The sequence below is a fragment of the Triticum urartu genome, chromosome 4A, assembly GCF_056163025.1.
Source record: "Triticum urartu cultivar PI428250 chromosome 4A, HENAU_Tu73, whole genome shotgun sequence".
In the NCBI taxonomy this organism is placed as follows: Eukaryota; Viridiplantae; Streptophyta; class Magnoliopsida; order Poales; family Poaceae; genus Triticum; species Triticum urartu.
In genome coordinates, this window is record NC_141876.1 from 328,634,711 (window position 1) to 328,640,288 (window position 5,578).

The 5,578-nt window shown below is 44.0% G+C and overlaps 1 long non-coding RNA gene across 6 annotated transcripts; it reads left to right on the forward strand.

Moving 5' to 3' along the window:
• Positions 1–482: 482 nt before the first annotated feature.
• On the forward strand, positions 483–4,962 carry LOC125551232 (uncharacterized). 6 transcript variants are annotated; one of them, XR_007302302.2, is made up of 6 exons: positions 485–1,333; positions 1,414–1,985; positions 2,077–3,009; positions 3,137–3,221; positions 4,372–4,418; positions 4,621–4,962. It is a non-coding gene; the product is annotated as an uncharacterized LOC125551232 (long non-coding RNA). The 6 variants fall into 6 exon arrangements; XR_007302303.2 differs by having other exon boundaries at positions 2,077–2,214; positions 2,877–3,221; XR_007302308.2 differs by having other exon boundaries at positions 2,077–2,171; positions 2,877–3,221.
• The last annotated feature ends 616 nt before the right edge of the window (positions 4,963–5,578 follow it).

A 5,578-nucleotide genomic window follows, 5' to 3' on the forward strand; every position in this document is an offset into this window, starting at 1 on the left:
TTTTATGTTATATAAAATTACAAACGTAAAAACATAGTGTAAAATATATATAAACTTCAAATTTTCTTATCTTATGATCTATATTTTTATTTTTTATATCAAATTTTACGCAGTGAATCAATAGGAATATAACTATTTGAATTCCAGACATAATTTAATTATGAAATGATCGTAAGAGTACCTCGGACGAAGAATAACTTATTATGCACCCTGGGTGATGAATAGTACCACTAACATATTTTTTACGATGATTATATATTTTCTTACGATTTTTTTTACGTCGGAAATAAGACAAAACTTACGAAATGTAAAATTATGATGCATTAATGATAAAATAGAGAATAGAGAGGGTGAAGAATAACTAATCCTCACCCAGTGTGTATATATATATAGACACACACTGTTACTAGTAACAAAATGATATCTGTTACCCCTCAGCCCTATAAGGCCCGATCTGCAGTTTCGGAACAGATAGCGTAGAAACTAAAAAAGAAAAGAAGCCCACCCCGAACGGCACAAAATAGGAAAAAAGAAAACCCACCCCATCTTCCCCATCTTGTCGTCGACCCACCACATCCGGCACCCCGCTGCCGGCCACCTCCCGGCGCCCCGGCTTCTTGACCCGCCGCCAGCCACCTCCGGCGCCCCAACTTCTTGACCCGCCGCCAGCCACCTCACCATGCCCCTGATTCTTTCCCTGCCACCTCCCCGCGGCCCGACTTCTTTCCCGCCTCCGGCCTCCTCCTCGCGCCCCGGCTTCTTCCCGGCCGTCGGCCTCCTCCTCGCGCCCCAGCTTCTTCCCCGCCGCCGGCCTCCTCCTCTTGCCCCGACTTCTTCCCCGTTGCCGGCCTCCTCCTCGCGCCCCAGCTTCTTCCCCTCCGTTGGCCTTCTCGTCGCGTCCCGGCTTCTTCCCCGCCGGAGCGGCCAACCACAAGATCCGGTCGCCACATCCCCATGACGCCCCCAGCAACGGCGCCCGGACCTCGACACCACCCGGCTCGGGGGACTCCAAGCCCCGGCGCTGCCGACCCCTGCACTACCTCATCCGGCGACGATCCACGCCATCACTCTGCCTCGTTCCGGTGGTGGATCCATGGCCACTACGCCAGTCCAATACCACCGCCGCAAGCCGGCCACATCCACAATGACCAGACCGGCTGCCCCGCGCCTCAGCCCCCCGTATGCACGCCACCAAGTGCCTCTGTGCACTACCCCCGCCTCCCCCATCAGGTTGCAGCCCGAGCCACACGGTGCCGCATCTTGTTGAGATCACTGCCTTGCCGTGGTTCCAGCGGTACACAGGAGGATGGATGCCCTGGTGCCGTACGTCCAGGTTGGTATTGATGCTCCGGCCAACTCCATTGATATTCTCAATAAATGCTCCACTGCTAACTCCATTTGAAGTTTTGTCAGGTTTTGATGCGATGCTCTTCTGCTCATGACGCTGGAGCCCTAGTGCCCCACTACACATGAAACGAGAGACATGTACAGAAGTTCACCTAAAAAAAGGCTAGCAGTTCTTCCCAAAGAGACAACAGTTCTAAGAAAAGAAGGTAGAAAAAAAGGGTAGCTCAACGTACAAAAAATTGGAGGTTTAGAGACCACAAACAAAGACGAAAACAATTTCAGTGGCACAATCAGTTTAGTTTCTATTTTTAGTTCAGTTCAATTATTATTTTTAGTTTCGTTCAGTTCAATATTGTCAATGAACTGATATACATACAAATAAGAAATTATATTCATTTATTTGGTACAGACTTAGTTATTAGTTTTGGAGACCAGAATATCAGTTCAGTTATTTTATCATTTTGTACCGATTCCACTCATTGTATGCATCACCATGGAAGTAAAAAAGAAAGGAAACATCAGTCCAGCTACTAGACATGGATGTGATTTTCTATGTAGATATCTAGCGGGAGCTGCAGCTGGTGAGCGTCTGTGCCCTGCTGATTGCGTGCAAGTACGATGAGATTTGGGCTCCAGAGGTACGTAGGTTGAATGATGGATCATCCATCCATTCTGCTGTTTGTTCGTTCATTGAGTCCGCGTTCTGATTGGTGGCTGTTTTGTGCGTAGGGATGGCAATTTTTCCCATGGGTATGGGTACCCGTGGGTACCCTACCCGAAAACAATGGGAATGGGCAAGACTTGAAGAGATTTTCTACCCACGGGTAATGGGTACCCATATCCACAAAATGTATGGGTAGGGCATGGGTAAGAAATTGTGCCCATGGGTAACCCAATGGATACCCAGAAAAAAATAACAAATGAAAATAATTCCTATAACATGTGGGGTTAACATCCAACTCATATGGTCTAACCCTAAATCTCGTATTCCTTAAACAAGTCATAGCTCATAGGCTCATAATCACCTGCTTGCCACTCCTCATACGTCCTATGTGACTCCTCAAAAATATGAAATATCGACTCTTTGCTACCAGACTCTTGTCGAACACTCGATCCAGCGATCCCCAATTCCCACCACCGCCTTCCACTACGTCGGCCTTCCACCAACCGCTGCTCATACTCCCCTGATGCCTCCAAGAGGCCACCCACTGGAGGAGGCCACATACGTGCTATAGTTCTCTACCATGATCACTTGAATTTTGAACTCATTTCTCTACCTCTTAAGAATTTGAATGCTATATATTGTACCCAATGGATACCCATTGGGTATAGGATACCCGATGGGTATGGGCATGGGTGTCAGTTTATACCCATGGGTATTGAAGTGGGTGGGTATAAAAAATTTCTATGGGTATGGGTTTGGGTAGAAGGAGGTTGTACCCGCCCATACCCTACCCATTGCCATCCCTATTTGTGCGCCAACCTGCAGGTGAATGACTTCAAATTGTTCTCCGACAACACATATACAGGGAGCAGATTCTGAGGATGGAGAAGGCAATCCTGAACATGCTTGAGTGGAACTTGACAGTGCCCACACCTTACGTCTTCCTTGTCCGATTCGCCAAGGCCGCGTCCTCCTGAGATAAGAAGAACGGCAAGGAGGTAAAAGGAACACCAGATTTTTAGCAAATTCTTCAGATGTAGTACGTATCTTCCATTTTGCCAAAGCAGTGAGTCTATGTGCTGAAGTTTCTCGCGTCTTCTCTTGGATGTATTTGTCTAAATGGAGAGCACTGTCTTTTTTGTGTGGAGCTGGCGCTGCTGCAGTATGGACAGGAACAATGTGTTGATGTCGAGCAAAACACAGAGACAAGGTTAGGGATTTTGTTTTTGTTCTAAAGTATTTATCTGCATGCGTAAGTTTGAAGATTGTTGTAGAGCGAGTTCAAGTGTGGTTTCGTGAAAAAATTCTCGGTTTTGCACACCAGCCCCTTTGCTTTGCACATTGCTTGGTTATGCATGACTGCTGATGGATGCAGCAAGCGTTTATATTAGTTTGATCTTGTGCAAGACTCAATTTTGTCTCGGTTTTCGTGGATGCTAGCTGGCAATACGTCCAACATTCTTGCGGCGATAGCGGCCACCACTAAGGGCATTTGCGTCCAGCACTCGAGCTACATGCTCGACGGTTGCACACTGCCGACATGGGCATGCACAAAGATATTAAGTAGATGTTTGTTAGTTCAGTTTTTTATTGATTTACCTTGTTTAAGTAGTAGTGCAACAATAAAAGGTGTAGTTGTACTGAAGTTTTAGTTGCTATATGAGGAACCCAGAGGCCATTTATTTTGGTTTTCAGTTCAGCTTGTCTGTTCTTTTCGGTCCGGATGCTTTATTGCGCATAATCTTGAGGAAATCCCCAAAAATCATATGTCTCATGTGAATCTTGATCAGTTCATCAGTTTGTCAGGAAAATATCATCTACAAGAAGAATTGCAATCTCGTAATGTGAAGTATGTTGTAGTCTATACCTGTAGAGTGCATTTTTGCAGTGCTGGTATTCGTGGTCACTCTTTTATGTTAGAAACAATGGATATATATTTATATTTTGTAGTGTCAGTACTTGAGAACAAAAGGTTCAGTTTCCAAACTTTAAACAGTTCATCGCAAGCTTTCGGTGTAGCAAGACATGCGCCAATGTGTGTGTGCACTTGATGCAACTCTATTGCAGTATATGAAGTTCATGCGATTTTCATGCATCAACAATCTGATAGAGAGCACCATTCTTTTCTGAATTTTGTAATTAAGAAATATCACCCTTTCTATATTTTGAACACTAGCTAGTGCTTTCTTTCGTTGTTATAGTCAAAAAGTAGTACATGTATTTAGTTATGGTGATAGTGATACTAACCAGACCAAGCTAGTTCAATCGTTTTACCAAATTCTAGAAATTCTCCATATATGCAAGAGCCAACCGGACGTCTTTGTCTAGCCTGACTTGGGACGGCTTCTTTGCAACTGCAGGTTAGAAAGTTCAACATGTGATTGGAATTCAGTGCGAAAAGCTGCAGGTTAGAAGTTCATCTTCTGTTCTGCCCCTAGAAAGAAGTTTGTCTTGTAAAGGTTGAAGCTAATGGGCTAGGAAGCTTTATAAGAAATTGATTTGTGTGTTCATTGAAAAAGTTTGGTTTGCCTGTTCCGTGAAAATGTCTTGCTAAAGAAATATCTCTTGTGCACTTATTTATTCGCCTGAATATTTGGTTTGATTCTCAGGTGCGAGATGGCGGCCGCCGACGTTGCTAAATCCTTCTACAAACTAGTGGTTGGCTGCTTCGAGCGGTAAATGTGGTCGGATTCAGCAGCTAGCTCTTCCTCGAGCAACCATTTGGAGAATTTTATTGTCTTCTTGTGGTGGTGATTGATTTTAGGATCAGTAAATTTGACATTGGTAGCTAGCTTGCGTATGGAACCTGCAAGTTCAATATTGGTATTAGATTTAGTTTCTTGTTGTACAAATGTCCCAGTTCAGCTACAGAAATCATGCAGGTTTAGTGATGATGATACCATAAGTTCGGACAAGAAAATTTATGTATATGATGAGATGATTGCTACTTCTTCAAAGAAGGTATAGTACATGACAGCTTGATGTGCATACAAGAATAAAGAAAATGTTTGAATCAAAAATATTGATCAGTACTAATTAAAAACAATGATTAGTTTTAAAAGATGGTTAGCTTTTGGTATTCTGAGACGTTGACGTTCAAGTTCTACAACTGATCTGTCCAAATGGGACAATGAGGTCAATCCAGCAGGTGCTCTCCAGTGACATGTCAGTGCGTCGCCCACTCGTCCCCATGCCTCTCTGCCACACGTCGTGCCGTGCCGGCTTGCCATCAACCACCATTGTGGCAGCCCTGTAGTGCTTCCGCGATCACCACAAGCAGCTTCCTTCTATCGTTGCCCTCGCCCTGCTCTCCTGCATATTGGCATTGTAAAAACACAACAAGTTCACAATTAAAAAAATTGTAAGTTCAACACGACGCCCCAGATAAGTTTGAGAAAAAAACTCAAACAAAATGAAACCCAATGAAAAATCAAATGGTAAAAAATTCAAGTCGCAAAACAAGAGAAGTCCAAAACATCTTCCTTTAAAAAAAATATCATTTAGTTCAACGATGTAAACCATGCAAGTTCGGGGACTATGATACCCAAAAAACAAAGTGAAGTGTAG